The following is a 17,005-nucleotide window of genomic DNA, read 5'->3' as shown; positions in this document are numbered from 1 at the left end:
GCACTCCAGCCTGGGTAACAAGCGAAACTCCGTCTCAAAATAAATAAATAAATAAATAAAAATTTAAAAAAGATTATCCAGTTATGATATTGGACCTACTCTTTCTTAGGATTTTTTTTGGGGGGTTAAAAATACTTCACAGAATTTGGCATTTCAGTATAAATCTGTGACCTTAATATAATCACTTGGTTTTATATGTTAAATTATTGCATAGAAGTCATATTTTGCTGGGTTTAGATCTTAACTCTTGCTGTCAGTAATGTTTTATTATTAGCCCCAAGGTAGTGGGGTCAGTAGTTTTCTTGTTCTAAAAAATACTATTTGCTATGAAGTTAGTTCTTCAGAGGATATAAGGCTGCAATGAAAAGGATTTGCAAGGGTTGTTATGCTATCAAATGAACAGACCTCAAATCTAGGAGACACTAGAATTAATAAAGTTGCCCCTGTTACTGATTAGTAAATACTCCCATCTTCGTTGCAAAATTATCACTATATATAACTACATACGATTATTTTGAAATTTGTTGAACTTCATAGTTTGAGAATCTGAAAAAAGTAATTTGCTTTTCTGCTCTTAAAATAATATTGATTAATGTTACCAGAAACCTTTTGCATCTCGTAATATGTCTGAACACAACAGGAAAACACCATAATCATTTAAACCCATTCCTTGTCTAGTCTTTTAAATAATATGTATAACCAATTTTTCCTTAAGAATGTAGTAGCATATAAGCTATAAATTTCTGGAGTATGTGCACACAAATTTATCTAGGTGGGTATGTACGTATAGGTGAATTTGTTTCCTCTTCCAGGAGCTCAAGAAATAACATACTCCTGAAAAACAGAATAGAAAATTGTGTGTTTTATGTTTTTGCCAGGCATTATATTTTCTTATCATTTAGGATAATTTATAAAAATGATCATTATTTATTTTGTTTTATAATTTTTACAGGAGTGAGACTGCAAACCCACATATGTTTGATAATTCCTACCAAATTAAATGTTTAGAAAATATAAATCATATTACAGTGCATGTGTGAGTGTACATCTCTCTTTTAAGATGCATCATCTTAAGGCAAATAAAAGTTTAAGTCCTTAATCATTACAGACTGCTAAAGACTTTATCCTTTTAGATTCTCAGTCTCTTTGTTGCTTGTTGCAAATAGATCATCTAGCAACATTTACATTTAATTAAGAAATATAACTTGATTTTAAAAGTTACCCACGTTGCATACAAAAATCTTGCTATTCGGTGGCTCACACCTGTAATCCCAGCACTTTGGGAGGCCAAGGTGGGTGGATCACGAGGTCAAGAGATCAAGACCATCCTTGTCAACATGGTGAAACCCCACCTCTACTAAAAATACAAAAAATTAGCTGGGCATGGTGGCGCGTGCCTGTAATCCCAGCTACTCAGGAGGCTGAGGCAGGAGAACTGCCTGAACCCAGGAGGCGGAGGTTGCGGTGAGCCGAGATCGCGCCATTGCACTCCAGCCTGGGTAACAAGAGCGAAACTCCGTCTCAAAAAAAAAATCTTGCTATTAGTGTGTCTTGGCTTTACATAAGCACTTTTGCTCATGTGACTTTGCACTTATTTTAATCCTCTTTAAAGGGTTACAGGCAAATTCTGCTTTGCAATAATCACACTAAGGAATAAAAGAATAATTTGTCCAAAACCTAGCAAGTTGGTGACAACTGGGTTTAGAAGGACTGAGCACACTTTTCTAGTCCCATGCCATGCCTATAAAATTATACTGCCTCAAATTATGAAATTCAGGAATCTTGTATGTAATTCTAAGTTTGGGACAGAAACTTAAAAGCATTTCTCATCTATACGTACATTTATATATGTACATGTTACACATATTTATATGTATTCTCATATACATATGAAAAATATTTATGAATAGAATTATAAGATATATATGTATCATTTACTGAATCATATTTTGAAATATCCCATGAACTCATTCACTTCTCTTGACTCCCAAAATTCTAACTACAAAGCTAGCTTCAGAACCTGTGACAACCCCACCCCACCCAAGCAGCTGCGTAGAGTTGTCTACTGCTATCATTTTGTATAAAACAGTCGCTCTAACTTGAATGAGTCTAGAATCCATCATTAAGATTGTGATATTTATAGAGTATCCAATGTGGAGATAATTATACTTTAAATATAAAAAGGAAAATATGATAAAACTGTTATCGACAAATGCCGGTAATGATTGAGCAGTCACATGTATTTCTGTTGCTTTTACCATTTTCTATTCCTGTTCTAAGTTTGGTGGTAGATTTGTTGTTTTGTTTGGTTTATCTGTTTTGTTTGTATTTCATCTCCTGGCAATTGATTAGTGTTAATCATTAAATCTATTTGACACAAGGTTTTATAGATAATTAGATCAGTTTTCCACTTTATTACAATTAAGAAATCAGTGAAATATGGATATAAAAGGAGAATTGGACTTGGAAAAGACAAATACACATTTACAAGGCTATACCTTCAGTAGGATAGACAATTCTATGTAGAATATTTTCTTTTCATAATGAAAAAAATTAAAAAGGTCACAAACTTTGACTGTATCAAAGCATTTTTATTTTTAATGTTTTGAGACAAGGTTTTGCTCTGCCACCCAGGCTGGAGTACAATGGCACAGTCACAACTCACTGCAGCCTGAACTTCAGGGCTTAAGCAGTTCTCTACCTCAGCCTCCTGAGTAGCTGGGACTACAGGTGCATGCCAATATACTTGGCTAATTTTTGTGTTTTTTTGTGGAGACAGGGTTTCTACAAAAGTTGTTGCCCAGGCTGGTCTCCAACTCCTGAGCTCAAGTGATCCACCCACCTCAGCCTCCCAAAGTGCTGGAATTACAGACATGAGCCACCCATGCTGGCCTGCTGTGTCAAACTTTTACATCTTTTTTTGAGACAGAGTCTTGCTCTGTAGCCCAGGCTAGAGTGCATAGAGTGACCAGGAGGCTGGCTCACTGCAACCTCTGCCTCCCAGGCTCAAGAGATTCTCCTGCCTTAGCCTCCCGAGTAGCTGGGATTACAGGCAACTGCCACCACGCCTGGCAAACTTTTGTATTTTTAGTGGAGACGGGGTTTCACCGAGTTGGCCAGGCTGGTCTCAAACTCCTGACTTAAGGTGATCTGCCCGCCTCAGCCTCCCAAAGGGCTGGGATTACAGGCATGAGCCACCGTGCCTGGCCCCAAGTTTTGCATCTTTTAATGATGCACCGTCTGAGCGAACCCATAGAGAAAACTCTTAGAACAATTAAAAACTGCAGAGCAACAGTATCCTCCATGTCTTTGGTTTCAAGTTTGCCTCTAAAATACTAATCCATATTTTTCTACTTCTCAGATAATTTATGTGTGTATACTCTTCCTAAATGTACAAGAGACTTTTTAACACTAAAAGATTGTCATTGCTTAACAAAAACTCAATTTTATATTACTCATTGTTTTGTTTTTAATTGAATGTGAATTAATTTTTATTAGTTATTTGATTTGGAATATCATGTATGCCATTAACACTATTAGGGGAATGTCTAGCATTTCTGTATTTTTAAAGAATTTGATTCTTTTGTAGATTCTGTCTATGTGGTCATTTTAAAACATGTGTGACATAAATCAGTACCTTCATTCTTCTATATTGTGTGTCTCCTCCAACTTTTTTTTTGTTTTTTTAAAAATGTTTCTCTAACACCTCAACAGTTTAAGGTAATTCAGTACACATATGTCAGTATTTTCATTATCTGAACAAAGCAACCAATTTTTAAAATTCATCTTTTTCCTAAAACTTTATTATGTTTTGCCGGGCGCGGTGGCTCACGCCTGTAATCCCAGCACTTTGGGAGGCCGAGGCAGGTGGATCTCACGAGGTCAAGAGATCGAGACCATCCTGGTCAACATGGTGAAACCCCATCTCTACTAAAAATACAAAAAATTAGCTGGGCATGGTGGCGCGTGCCTGTAATCCCAGCTACTCAGGAGGCTGAGGCAGGAGAATTGCCTGAACCCAGGAGGCAGAGGTTGCGGTGAGCCGAGATCCCGCCATTGCACTCCAGCCTGGGTAACAAGAGTGAAACTCCATCTCGGAAAAAAAAAAACAAAAAAAAACTTTATTATGTTTTTAAGGGGTTTCCTGTCATATATACTTTTTACACATGCAAATAAACTTTATATCAAGTGAATATTTATTGTTTCATTTAAGCATTCTTCCTCATATAATGGCATATAATAAAATATGATTTATATTAATTAAATCTGAACAACACATTGCGTGTTTTTAAAATAATATTTATAGCATGATATTGATGTGTATCTTTTACCCAATGGGGCTAGCATTCTATTTAAACAATTTAGTTGCAATATTTAATATATTGTTTGAGGCAAATATATTACTCCTTAATACTAATGTTATTTCTGTGAGCTATATCTATACATAATTGAAAAAATCAGTAGTAATGTTACTAAATTATAAGAGTAATATAGCAAGACTCCTAGCTTAAAAGAAGTAATACTAACTGTCATACATATAAGTGAGCATTGATTATTATTCATTATTACTTAATGTTAAACATTTAGACCACCTTAAATTTTTTTGGATCCAAATGAATTAGATGCAAATCTTAATATTTATACCCCTTAAAATTACTTTTATCAAGAGAATGAGAAGACAAGGGACAGGCTGGGAGAAGATATTTGCAAAAGACATGTCTGATAAAATGTGTCCAAAAATAAACAAAGACCTCTTAAAACTCAACAACAAGAAAACAAATAAGCCAATTTTAAAATGAGTAAAAGACTAAACACTTCACCAAAGAAGATATGCAGATGGCAAAAAAGCATATGAACTGATGTTTGACATCATAGGTTATTAGGGGATTACAAATGAAAGCAACAGTGAGATGTCACTACACACCTATTAGTATTCCCCAAATCTAAAACACTAACACCACAAAACATCCTGCTGGTGAGGATGTGGAACAACAGGAACAACTCTTGTTCATTGCTGGTGGGAATGCAAAATGGTATAGCCACTTTGGAAGACAGTAGTAGTTTCTTAACAAAATTAAACATATTCTTACCAAATCATCCAGCAATCATGAGCCTTACCATTTACCCAACAGAGTTGGAAACTTATGTCCACACAAAAACCTGCACACAGGTGTTTGTAAGCAGTTTTATTCATAATTGCCAAAACTTGGAAGCAACCAAGATGTTCTTCAGTAGGTGAATGGATAAACTGTGGCACATCCAGGCAATGGAACAAAAAAGACTTTTTAATTGATTTTTAGAGAGAGGGTCTTGCTCTGTTGCCCAGGCTGGAGTGCAGTGGTGAAATTATAGCTCACTGCAGCTCATTGCAGCCTCAAACTCCTGGGCTCAAGTGATCTGCCCACCTCAGCCTCTGGAGTCTCTGGGATTACAAGCTCTAGGAGTATGACTGTTTTAGATCCCACATATAAGTAAGATCATATGGGATTTGTCTTTCTGGGCAATGCAAGTTAACATGTATTGAACACTAGACTAGTTTTCTATTGCTTCATAACAAAATACCACAAATTAGCAGCTTCAGAAAACACACATCCCACAGTTTCTATCAGTCAGAGTCCAAGTACACCTTAGCAGAGTCCTCTACTTAAGCTTTGACAGGGTCGGAATCAAGGTGTTGGCCAAGGTTGGAGTAAAGGTGTTTTCATCTGTAGACTTTACTATAGAAAACTCTACTGTGAAAGCTCTCTCAAGCTATTGGCAGAATTCATTCTGATGCATCTATAAGACTGAAATCCTTTATGAGCAGGACAGCAGGAGACAATAAACCAACTGCAGCTCCAGGGCCCGCCTGCACTTCCTAGAAGCTACCTGTAGTTCCTTGCCACATCGACTTCCTCATCATGCTCCTCACCCTGTGAAGCCAGCAAAGAGATCTCCAGATCTTATTTATTTATCTATGTTTTATCCAGAGTGTGCCTGCTACAAAATGGAGCCTTATATAATATGACATCTTCACAAGAGTGACATCTCATCACCTTCTATTGGTTAGAAACAAGTCATGGGTTTTGTTAACTCATCAGAAGATTCTACAAAGGAGTAAATACCAGAAGTGAGCAAGCCTTGAGAATTGCTTTAGGTTCTGTCCACCAGAGGCCCTATCATGTGCTAGACCTTCATGTGCCTTCCATATGATCTTTCCTTTCATATAAGCATATTTTAAAAGTCTTTTAGGCCAGGCGCAGTGGCTCATGCTTGTAATCCCAGCACTTCGGGAGGCTGAGGTGGTTGGATCACCTGAGATAAGGAGTTGGAGACCAGCCTGGCCAACAGGGTGAAATCCCGTCTCTACTAAAACTACAAAAATTAGCCGGGTGTGGTAGCATGCACCTGTGATCCCAGCTACTTGGGAGGCTGAGGCAGGAGAATTGCTTGAACCCTGGAGGCAGAGGTTGTAGTGAGCAGAGATTGCGCCACTGCACTGCAGCGTGGGCGACAAAGTGAGACCTTGTCTTTAAAAAATAAATAAAAAGTTTTTCAACTGTAAAGTCATATAAATATCACATAATATCTAATGCTAATATCTTATTGTTTCTTGAAAATTTTGTAATGTCTATTTACTGATTTTACCTGTTCATTTGTCTACAATTCCTAGCATTAAATAGCATAAACGGATTAAAGTGCTTATATCAGAGACAATAAGTTGAGAGCAACTTGGGAAATTGGTCCTACTCCTTAGCTGACCACAGAAGATTCACCCAAAAGGAAAGGAGCTGAAGAAGAGCAGATCAAACCTACAGTCCTATCATATCCCTGAATGTCTTCTTCACCCCACATTTGATTTATAATATGGCTGTGTATAGTGTTTTAGGTTAATAATCACTTTCCCTTGGCATTTTGTAGATATTCCTCTAATGTCTTCTGGCAGTTGATTGCAATCAAGAATTCTAATAATAGTCTGATTTCATGACTTTGCACATGACCCTTTATTTCCCACTGGAACCTTTCAAATCTTTTCATCCCTGGTGATCTCAAATTCATAATTATGTCCAGGCACGGTGCCTCATGCTTCTAATTCCAACACTTCAGGAGGCTGGAGCCCATGAGTTTGAGACCAGCCTAGGCAACATAGTGAGACCCCATCTCTACAAAAAAAAATTTTTTTTAATTAGCTGGGCTTGGTGGTACAAACCTGTAGCCCATACTACTCTGGAAGCTGGGGTGGGAGGATCAGTTGGGCCCAGGAAGTTAAGGCTGCAGTGAATCGTGGTTGGGCCACTACACTCCAGCCTGAGCAAGAGAGCAAGACAGTGTCTCAGAAAAAAAGGCTGAGTGTGGTGGCTCATGCCCTTAATCCTAGCACTTTGGGAGGCTGAGGCAAGCGGATCTCTTGAGCTCAGAAGTTCGAGATCAGCCTGGGCAACATAGTGAAACAACATCTCTACCAAAAATAAACAAACAAATTAGCTGGGCGTGATGTTGCCTCCCTGTGGTCCCAGCTACTCAGGAGGCTGAGGCGGGAGGACTGACTGAGCCTGAGAGGTGGAGGTTGCAGTGAGCCAAGATTGCATCACTATATTCCAGCCTGGGTGATAGAATGAGATCCTGTCTCAAAAAAAAAAAAAATTATGATTCTGAGGCTTGGGATAAGTTTTCATTTATTGTTTATGGCATCCAATGCCTCCTTTCACTCTAGAGATCTGTGTCCCCCAATTCTAGGAAATATTCTTGTATAATTTTTTGGTAGTTTCCTTACCTTGGTTTTCTTTGCTTTTTCTGTGATTCCTAATGGTTGAATATTGCACTTTCTGAACTGATCAACTATTTTCCATTTCCTTCTCTATTCTACTTTCTGCATAAGTATAACTGAACCCAGGTTTAACTGCTTGCTGCTAGAAAGCCAGACACAAGAGACAAGGGTTGATGGGAAGAAAACCAGGTTCATAGAAAACCAGCAAAATTGAGAAGATGGTGAACTAGTGTTCACCATCTTAAATTTTCAGGTTGGCTGGAGAGTTTTAATGGGAGGGGAATAAACTGAAGAGGAGGGAGTTGGATCAAGAGGTGACCGAGGACTGCAGATAATGTGGGCACCAGCGAGGTCAGAGGAAGTTGGAAACTTCTTTGTCCTTGGTCAATTCACAATGCCCCTATAAATCTTTTTTTTTTTTTTCCTTGAGATGGAGTCTTGTTCTGTCACCAGGTTGGAGTACAGTGGTGTGATCTTGGCTCACCACAACCTCCATTTCCTGGGTTCAAGCGATTCTCCTGCCTCAGCCTCCTAAGTAGCTGGGATTACAGGCACATGCCACCATGCCCAGCTACTTTTTGTATTTTTAGTAGAGACAGGGTTTCACCATGCTGGCCAGGATGGTCTGGATCTCCTGACCTTGTGATCCACCCACCTTAGCCTCCCAAAGTGCTGGGATTACAGACATGAGCCACCGCGCCCAGCTGCGACTGTAAATCTTTAACAAAACATAGTTAGTTGTTTAGATACGTCCCATTTAATCCCAGACTTAGTTTTAAAAAGTACATGATTGCTGTTTTTGCATATTATTTCAGTGCTCTAAAATTATCCTTGCCTATGTGCAGGAATGGGAAAGGCCACTTAAACAAAAGTTGAGTTAGTTATGTTAGTTTTTTTGCTATTTCACTGTTACAATTCCCCACTATTAAAGGCTCATTACACAATCTTGTGGAATTAGGGACATCGTCTCTCATCTGGCTACTTCCTGTTGAACATGGTTGATGTGGGCCAACTGTGAAATGTAACCATTTGACCTGGCAGCAAGCTGATGTTCAGGTCCTTGTTTCTTTCACGTTTTTAGGAGGACCCAATTTCCCAGTTGAGAAGGATGTAGGGCCATGTTCGTGGAATACGTGATCCTGCTAGAAGCAAACTTATGAATAGAATTCAGTATAGTGCCTAGAGTCTTAACATATTTGGCAATTGCTAAATTGTTTATTTAGAGTTTGGTCCATTTTTTTTAGTTTTTCCCATTGATCATGGTCTCCAAGATGACAATCTAAAGGTTGAAGGAAGGAGCAAGTCATACATTTTCATAACCATCATAGTCTTCTGTGAATCAGGGCATAGACAGGTATTAGCTCCAGAATATGTGGCCCCCATATCCATAAGTTAACAAATCTGTTCCTTCTTCACTGTCAGTTGCACCCAGGGGATATGATAACAGGTTAGCTAAATATACATATTTAGCAGGTTACAGAAAGAACTATAAATATTTATGAAGGTGGTCCTGACACATGCATGTTGAACAAACATGTATGTAACATATGACCCGTGTTTTCCTTGGGGTGGAACCTTGACTCTTCCCTGGCATGACCTTTGGTCCTATTTACACTTTGGTATCTTATTGCCACAAAGAGTTTGTTCTGTTTTAATGTTAACTCTTGTCAATTGCTGTGTCCAAATCATAAAAGGAAAGGGGTATAATGAGGTATGTCTGACCTCCTGTCTTCTCATCGCTGGGAACTATGTATTTCAAGTTTTTTTTCTTGGGGGTTCTCTTGGTCAAGGGGGATCCATTCGGTTGATAGGGTGCTTAGGACTTTATTTTTCAGTTTATATTTCTGCTTTTTTGATCAAGATATGCCAGAGGCAGCATCATTGGCTAAATTTTCATTTTGTCTCATATTGTTGCCAGGATGGTGTGGCTACCTGCCCCAGGTCCATCATGTGCCTTGGTGTGATCCCTATGGCCAAGAGACTTAGAGTAAAAAAACTTATAGCCAATTAATCATTCTAAGCCGGGTGGGAATGAAGGTGAGTAAACACGTGTTAACCCATAAAACCATTTTAAGTAACCTAAGAGCCAGAAACCAAAAACCAAAAGGCAAGTTTACAAAATTGACTTATTTAAAAGCTTTACATGTTGAAAAAATTAGCAATGTTTATTTGATTTTGAAGACATTTGTCAAAGATGTAAAAGGCTCAAAATATATGATAAAAATAGAATAGTTATTCATTTAACCAAGAGTCACAGTCAAAAGACTATAAAAGCAATGTGGAAAGTGACAGGGGGTTCAAATTTTAACCCTTTTATTTATTTATTTTTATTTTTATTTTTTTGAGATAGGGTTGGCTGGGCTCAGTGGCTCACGCCTGTAATCCCAGCACTTTGGGAGGCCGAGGCAGATCATGAGGTCAGGAGATCGAGACTATCCTGGCTAACACAGTGAAACTCATCTCTACTAAAAATACGAAAAAAAAAAAAAATAGCCAGGCGTGGTGGCATGCACCTATAGTCCCAGCTACCCAGGAGGCTGAGGCAGGAGAATCACGAGTCTGGGAGGCGGAGCTTGCAGTGAGCTGAGATTGCACCACTGCACTCCAGCCTGGGTGACAGAACAAGACTCCATCTCAAAAAAAAAAAAAAAAAGAGAAAAGAAAAGAGACAGGGTCTCACTCTTGCCCACGCTGGTGTGCAGTGGCAAGATCTTGGCTCACTGCAACTTCTGCCCCCTAGACTCAAGCAATCCTCCCACCTCAGCCTCCCCTAAGTAGTAGCTGGAACCGCAGGCATACACCACTACACCCAGCTATTTTTTTGTATTTTTTGTAGAGACAGGGTTTCACCACATTGCCTAGGCTTGTCTCAAACTCCTGAGCTCAAGCAATCTGCCTGCCTTGGCCTCCCAAAGTGTTGGAATTACAGGCATGAACCACTGTGACTGGCCTTAACCCTTTTAAAGCTCAAGTTTCCTAAGGAAGCAAAAAACTAATACAGACAATATAGGAATTATCTTTTTTTTTTTAATTTTTTTTAGATAGAGTCTTACTCTGTCACCCAGGCTGGAGTGCAATGGCATGATCCTGGCTCACTGCAACCTCCACCTCCCGGGTTCAAGCGATTCTCCTGCCTCAGTCTCCCAAGTAGCTGGGATTACAGGTACGTGCCACCACACCTGGCTAATTTTTATATTATTAATAGAGACAGGATTTTGCCATGTTGACCAGGGTGGTCTCAAACTCTTGACCTCAAGTGATCTGCCCATGTTGACCTCCCAAAGTGCTGGGATTACAGGCAGGAGCCACTGCGCTTGGCCAGAAATTATCTTAATAAAATGCAAAATCTTGTTTCTTAAGCCATATGCCAAAAAGGCAAAGAAAAAACATCTGCGGTGTGATTGCTTCTCCTCATGAGAAGCCCATTTAGATAACCTAGAAGAATAAAGTACCTGAACTTAATGAGACACAGGAAGAATGTTTTCCAAGTTATAAGTATAGCATAGCAAGGGAATACATGACTCTTAGTAATTGCATGAGAAGTTTCCTGATCACATTTAAAAATTTAGACATACCAAGAAAAGTCAAGAGTATAGAATCAAGTTATACTGGAGGAAAGCATTGATTTTTTTAGACCTTCAAGATACCACTTTTCAGCATCAGGCCACAACAGTTAGAACCAGAGGAAAAATCTTACAGAAGCTGATGAAAAAGTGGAAGGAGAGATTTATCACCTCAGGCCTTCTCAAGAGGAGAATAAGCTGAAAACAAAAGCTGAACTTCTAAGATATGAATCTGAGAAGTTTTCAAAAGAAACAGGTTTTAGAATTAAGAATCAAAATGTCTTATAATTTCACTAAGATTGGCCGGGTGCCATAGCTCATGCCTGTAATCCCTAGCACTTTGAGAGGCTGCGACAGGTGGATTGCATGAGGTCAGGAGTTCAAGACCAGCCTAGTCAACATAGTAAAACCCCCATCTCAACCAAAAATACAAAAGATTAGCTGGGCGTGGTGGCAGGTACCTGTAATTCCAACTATTTGGGAGACTGAGGCAGGAGAATCACTTGAACCCAGGAGGCAGAGGTTGCAGTAAGCCAAGATTATACCATTGCACTCCAGGGTGGGCAACAAGAGTGAAACTCCATCTCAAAAAAAAAAAATTAACTAAGATCACATAAATACCTTAAGAAAATCTTGTTTTAATATAGGGGACCAATATTAGAAGGACTATTATGAATAATTCTTTTTAAATTGTAGCCAACTTAATCACATACAAAATTCCTTTTGTAAATGCCCCTTCATGAACCTTATCACAACTTATACACAACATCTATGATTTGCTTGGACATTCTGACTTGTCCTACATTTTTTTCTTTTCTAAATAATCAGTCATTTTATTTTATTTATTTATTTATATTTGAGATGGAGTTTCACTCTCGTTGCCCAGCCTGGAGTGCAATGGTGCAATCTCGGCTCACTGCAACCTCTCCCTCCTAGGTTCAAGTGATTCTCCTGCCTCAGCCTCCTGAGTAGCTGGGATTACAGGCATGAGCCACCGCGCCAGGTTAATTCCGTACTTTTAGTGGAGATGGGGTTTCTCCATGTTGGTCAGGCTGGTCTCGAACTCCCAACCTCAGGTGATCTGCCCACCTTGACCTCCCAAAGTGCTGGGATTACAGAAGTAAGCCACCACACCCAGCCCAGTCATATTACTTCAAGACAAAAATTTACCATACAGGATCCCTTTTTTGTATACAATTATTTTTTTCTTTATAATCTTTTCTATTAAAAAGAAACTTTTTCTTTTTTTTATGGGCCGGGCGCAGTGGCTCACATCCGTAATCCTAACACTTTGGGCGGCAGAGGTGGGCAGATCACAAGGTCAGGAGATTGAGCAAGACCATCCTGGCCACCATGGCGAAACCTCATCTCTACTAAAAATACAAAAATTAGCCAGGTGTGGTGGCGCATGCCTGTAATCCCAGCTACTTGGGAGGCTGAGACATGAAAACTGCTTGAACCCGGGAGGTGGAGGTTGCAGTGAGCCAAGCTCATGCCACTGAATCAACCTGGCCAAAAACGAAAAAAAAATTAACATGCATGATAATTAAGTGAAGTCTAGATCTCTCCCAACAAGCTGCTTTTATCACCACTATATCTGGGGCTTTGTGATAAAGGGAACAGAGTAGTTACTAAGGAAAGGGGGAAGATATAAACCAGCTGTGCAGAGGGCAGAGTGAGCTTTGGTACCTTAGGCCAGGCTGTAGCAAAGAAAAGCTGAGGCTTGAGAATGCATGCTCTACCACCCTTAGTTTGGGTCTTATTCCTCTGGAGGCAAACCCTCTGAAAAATATTTGCCTCAAGCTGTGTTTTCAAACAACTGAGACAACAGGTATACAATGAGACTGTCCTAGGTAATGTAATGTTTTTCTATTAGCCAGGCGTGGTGGCATGTGCCTGTGGTCCCAGCTACTCAGGAGGCTGAGGCAGGAAAATTGCTTGAACCCGGGAAGCAGAGGTTGCAGGGAGCCGAGATCACACCACTGCACTCCAGCCTGGGTGACAGAGTGACACTCCATCTCCAAAAAATAAAAAAAGAAATGTTTTTCTTTTCTTGGTGTGTATGTGTGTTGTATGTGTGTATATATCTATGAAGGGTATGCAGTTCTTTTGTTGGCATACCAGTTCCATCCAGGCTGAAGATGTAGACTAGAGTAGGACATTAGGAAGGGCAAGAGAATGTTTTCCATAGCTTTGATCAAATTACCCTTCTGCTTAAAATGTTCTCATGGCTCCCATATGCCTGGATGATGGTCAAAATCTGAGGCTATTCGAACATCAAAATAAACAAATGTGGTAACGGATTATAATCCTATGATTGGGGACCGCAAAGACCACCCTCAATTTCTGTGATTTGCTACAAGAACTCAAAAAACTCAGAAACATTGTTATACTGGTGGTTATGATTCATTACGGTAAAAGGATGCAAATTAAAATCAACCATAGAAAAAGGCACATAGTGCAGCATCCAAGAGAGACCAGATGCAGGCTTCCAGTGTTCTCTTTCAGTGGAGCTATATGAACATTAATACTGTGTGACAACACATGTGAAGTATGTCTATCAGAAGCTCACCTAAGCCTTGGTGTCCAAGGTTTTTATTAGGGATCAGTCACATAGTCATAGTAATTGCTCCTGTGGCTGACCTGAATTCTCCAGCCTCTATGGAGGACAAGCTGATATTATATGGCCCAAAGAGCCCACTATAAATCACATTGTTAGCATGAATGATCTGGTGTGGCCCAAGGTCTTAACTAAACAAAGATACTCTTTATTAAGAGCCTTGAAACTAGGCAAGGGCCAAACCGTTCTTTGCAATATACAGGGTTTGAACAACCCACACCTGCTGAGTTAATCCTTTACAAATCTGCTGAATAAAGTAAAAATCCATGAGTACAATTGATATAAACAAGGAATGTTAAATTAAGTTTAGCCTAAAGCTGCCTCCTTACATATTTTAAGGTCAGCTTAAAAGTTTCTCTGTACGTGGTGAACTATAACGTAACTGGATATGTAAATAGACTGTACCTATTCTTGTGTCAATCACTGAGTTTTAGCCAATCAAGGGTGGCCAACTGTTCAAACCATGCTCAAATAAGGCAAACACTGAGCTGTAACCAATCAGCAGTTTGTATACCTGTATTAGTCCCGTTCTCACACTGCTATAAAGAACTACCTGAGACTGGGTAATTTATAAAGAAAAGAGGTTTAATTGACTCAGTTCTGCAGGCTGTATGGGAGGGATAGCTAGACAGACCTTAGGAAACTTAACAATCATGGGAGAAGGCAAAGGGAAAGCAAGTAACTCTTCACATGGCAGCATGAGAGAGAGAGCAAAGGGTGAAGTGCTACACATTTTTAAACAACCAGATCTCATGAAAACTCACTCACTATCACGAGAACAAGGGGGAAACCCACCCCCATGATCCAAAGCTGGGAATTACAATGAAACATGAGATTTGCATGGTGACACAAAGCCAAATGATATCAATACTCACTTCCATTTTCTGTACATCACCTTCCTTTTTCTGTCTGTAAATCTTCCACCACACAGGTATGCTAGAGCCTCTCTGAACCTATTCTGGTCCAAGGGTTGCCCAATTGGAGTCATTTTTGCTCAATTAAACTCTATTAAGTTTAATTTTGTCTGAGGCTTTTCTTTTAACAGGGATAAGGAACAATCCTTCTTGAAGAATGATAACTAATGATTGTAGAAGGAATGATGAAGTTAGAAAAATCAGTACAGTTGGTCCTCTGTATGTGTATAGCAGAGCCTCTAGAGGGAGCATGGCCCTGCCAATCCTTGATTTCAGACTTCTTTGCTTCAGAACTGTGACACAATGAATTTCTATTGTCACCTAGTTTGGGGTCACTTGCTGCAGCAGCCATAGGAAACTAATTATATGAACAGGAGACAGGGAGACAGAGAAACACTGGCTAGAAGAGGGTGGTTCCCTGGCAAAGGTCCCACCCTCAATGGAGACCCATGGCCCTAAATGGAGACGGGCATTCCTGTTTTCACTCCCAAAACGTTGCCTTTTGGCCCACCATACCCCCTAACTTTTATCCACATGAACCTGGAACCCCAGGCTCCAGAAGCAGAGGAGCAGAAAAGCAGATGAGGAGACGAGGAGAGAAGCAGATGAACGGTGGCACAGCACAGCAGAGAAAGAGAGAAGAGGAAGAACATCTAAATGCCAAGAGGAATTCAGCTGAGAGCAGTTGAAGAGGAGTTCGGCCGCTGGACAGCCAAACTCTAGGGAAGATCATCTTCCCATTCCATCCTCCCTTCCAGCTTCCCATCCATTCTATTGACAGCCACCTCCACCACTCGATAAAAACCCTGCATTCATCCTTTAAGCCTGTGTGTGACCTGATTCTTCTGGGATGCTAGACAAGAGCTCAGAATACAGAAAGTTGGCACACTGGCCCTCTGCTCTTGCAGAAAGGCAGAGGGTCCATTGAGCCAGCTAACACTCAAGCTGTCTGCAGATGGCAAGGCTAAAAGGGTACACAGTAACACACACCCACTTGGACTCCTGCACCTGCCTGTCTGCATGCTCTCCCTCCCATTAGGGGTTTGAGCAGTGGTGGCAACCAAATAGGCAAGACACACCCCTGTTGCCCGCCCATCCTGCGAGGGGGGTCAGTGAACACTCCTGTCTCACTAATACATATACTAAAACCAGAGGTGAAAGAATGATGTCTTAGGAATTTTTTTTTCTGAGACAGAGGCTCACTTTTACTGCCCAGGCTTGAGTGCAATGGTGCAGTCATGGCTCACTGCAATCTCTGCCTCCTGGGTTCAAGCAATTCTCCTGTTTCAGCCTCCTGAGTACCTGGGATTACAGGTGCCCAACACCATGCCTGGCTAATTTTTGTATTTTTAGTAGAGATGAGGTTTCACCATGTTGGCCAGGCTGGTCTCGAACTCCTAACCTCAGGTTATCTGCCTGCCTTGGCCTCCCAAAGTGAGGCTGCGCTGGCCTCAGGAATTTACACAGTATCCAAGTACCCACAAAATACTTATTGATTACAAAGTAAAATGTAGTAACTCTTTAGAGGAAAAATCTGGCTCCTTAACCAAGCTTATTTGGTTTGGAGTCAAACAGCTGATTTGAAGCTCCACTTGCATCACTGTCTTTTTTTTTTTTTGAGACAATCTTACTCTTGTTGAGGCTGGAATGCAAAGGCAAGATCACAGCTCACTGTACCCTCTGCCTTCCCGGCTCAGGTAATCCTTCTGCCACAGCCTCCCGAGTAGCTGATATTACACGCAGGCGCCACCACACCCGGCTATTTTTGTGTGGTTTTTGTAGAGACAGGATTTCGCCATGTTGCCTTGGCTGGTCTCAAACTCATGGGCTCAATTAATCCACCTGCCTGGGCCTCCCAAAGTGCTGGGACTACAGGCATGATCCACCAGGCCCTGCCTACATCATTGTCTTATATTAGCTTGTACAACGTTGGGAAAGTTACTTAATTTCACTAAGCTTCAATTTCCTGTAAAACAAGATTAATAATAATCAATACCCATGTCTTAAGGATCTTATGAGGATTGTGACAATTCCACATAAAGCCCTTAGCACAGGTCAAATTGCACTGGTTATTCTTATGAGAATCACTCTCATCTACAAATAGATTTAAATCTCCTGTAATCTACTCAGGAAGATAAAATATCCTCTCAGTGAAAGACTT

This window comes from Aotus nancymaae, unplaced genomic scaffold (genome assembly GCF_030222135.1).
Source record: "Aotus nancymaae isolate 86718 unplaced genomic scaffold, 86718_ANA_hifiasm-v0.15.2.pri h1tg000059l, whole genome shotgun sequence".
NCBI classification, from domain to species: domain Eukaryota; kingdom Metazoa; phylum Chordata; class Mammalia; order Primates; family Aotidae; genus Aotus; species Aotus nancymaae.
The sequence above is the reverse complement of the archived record's forward strand: the minus strand, read 5'-3'. Positions refer to the sequence as shown.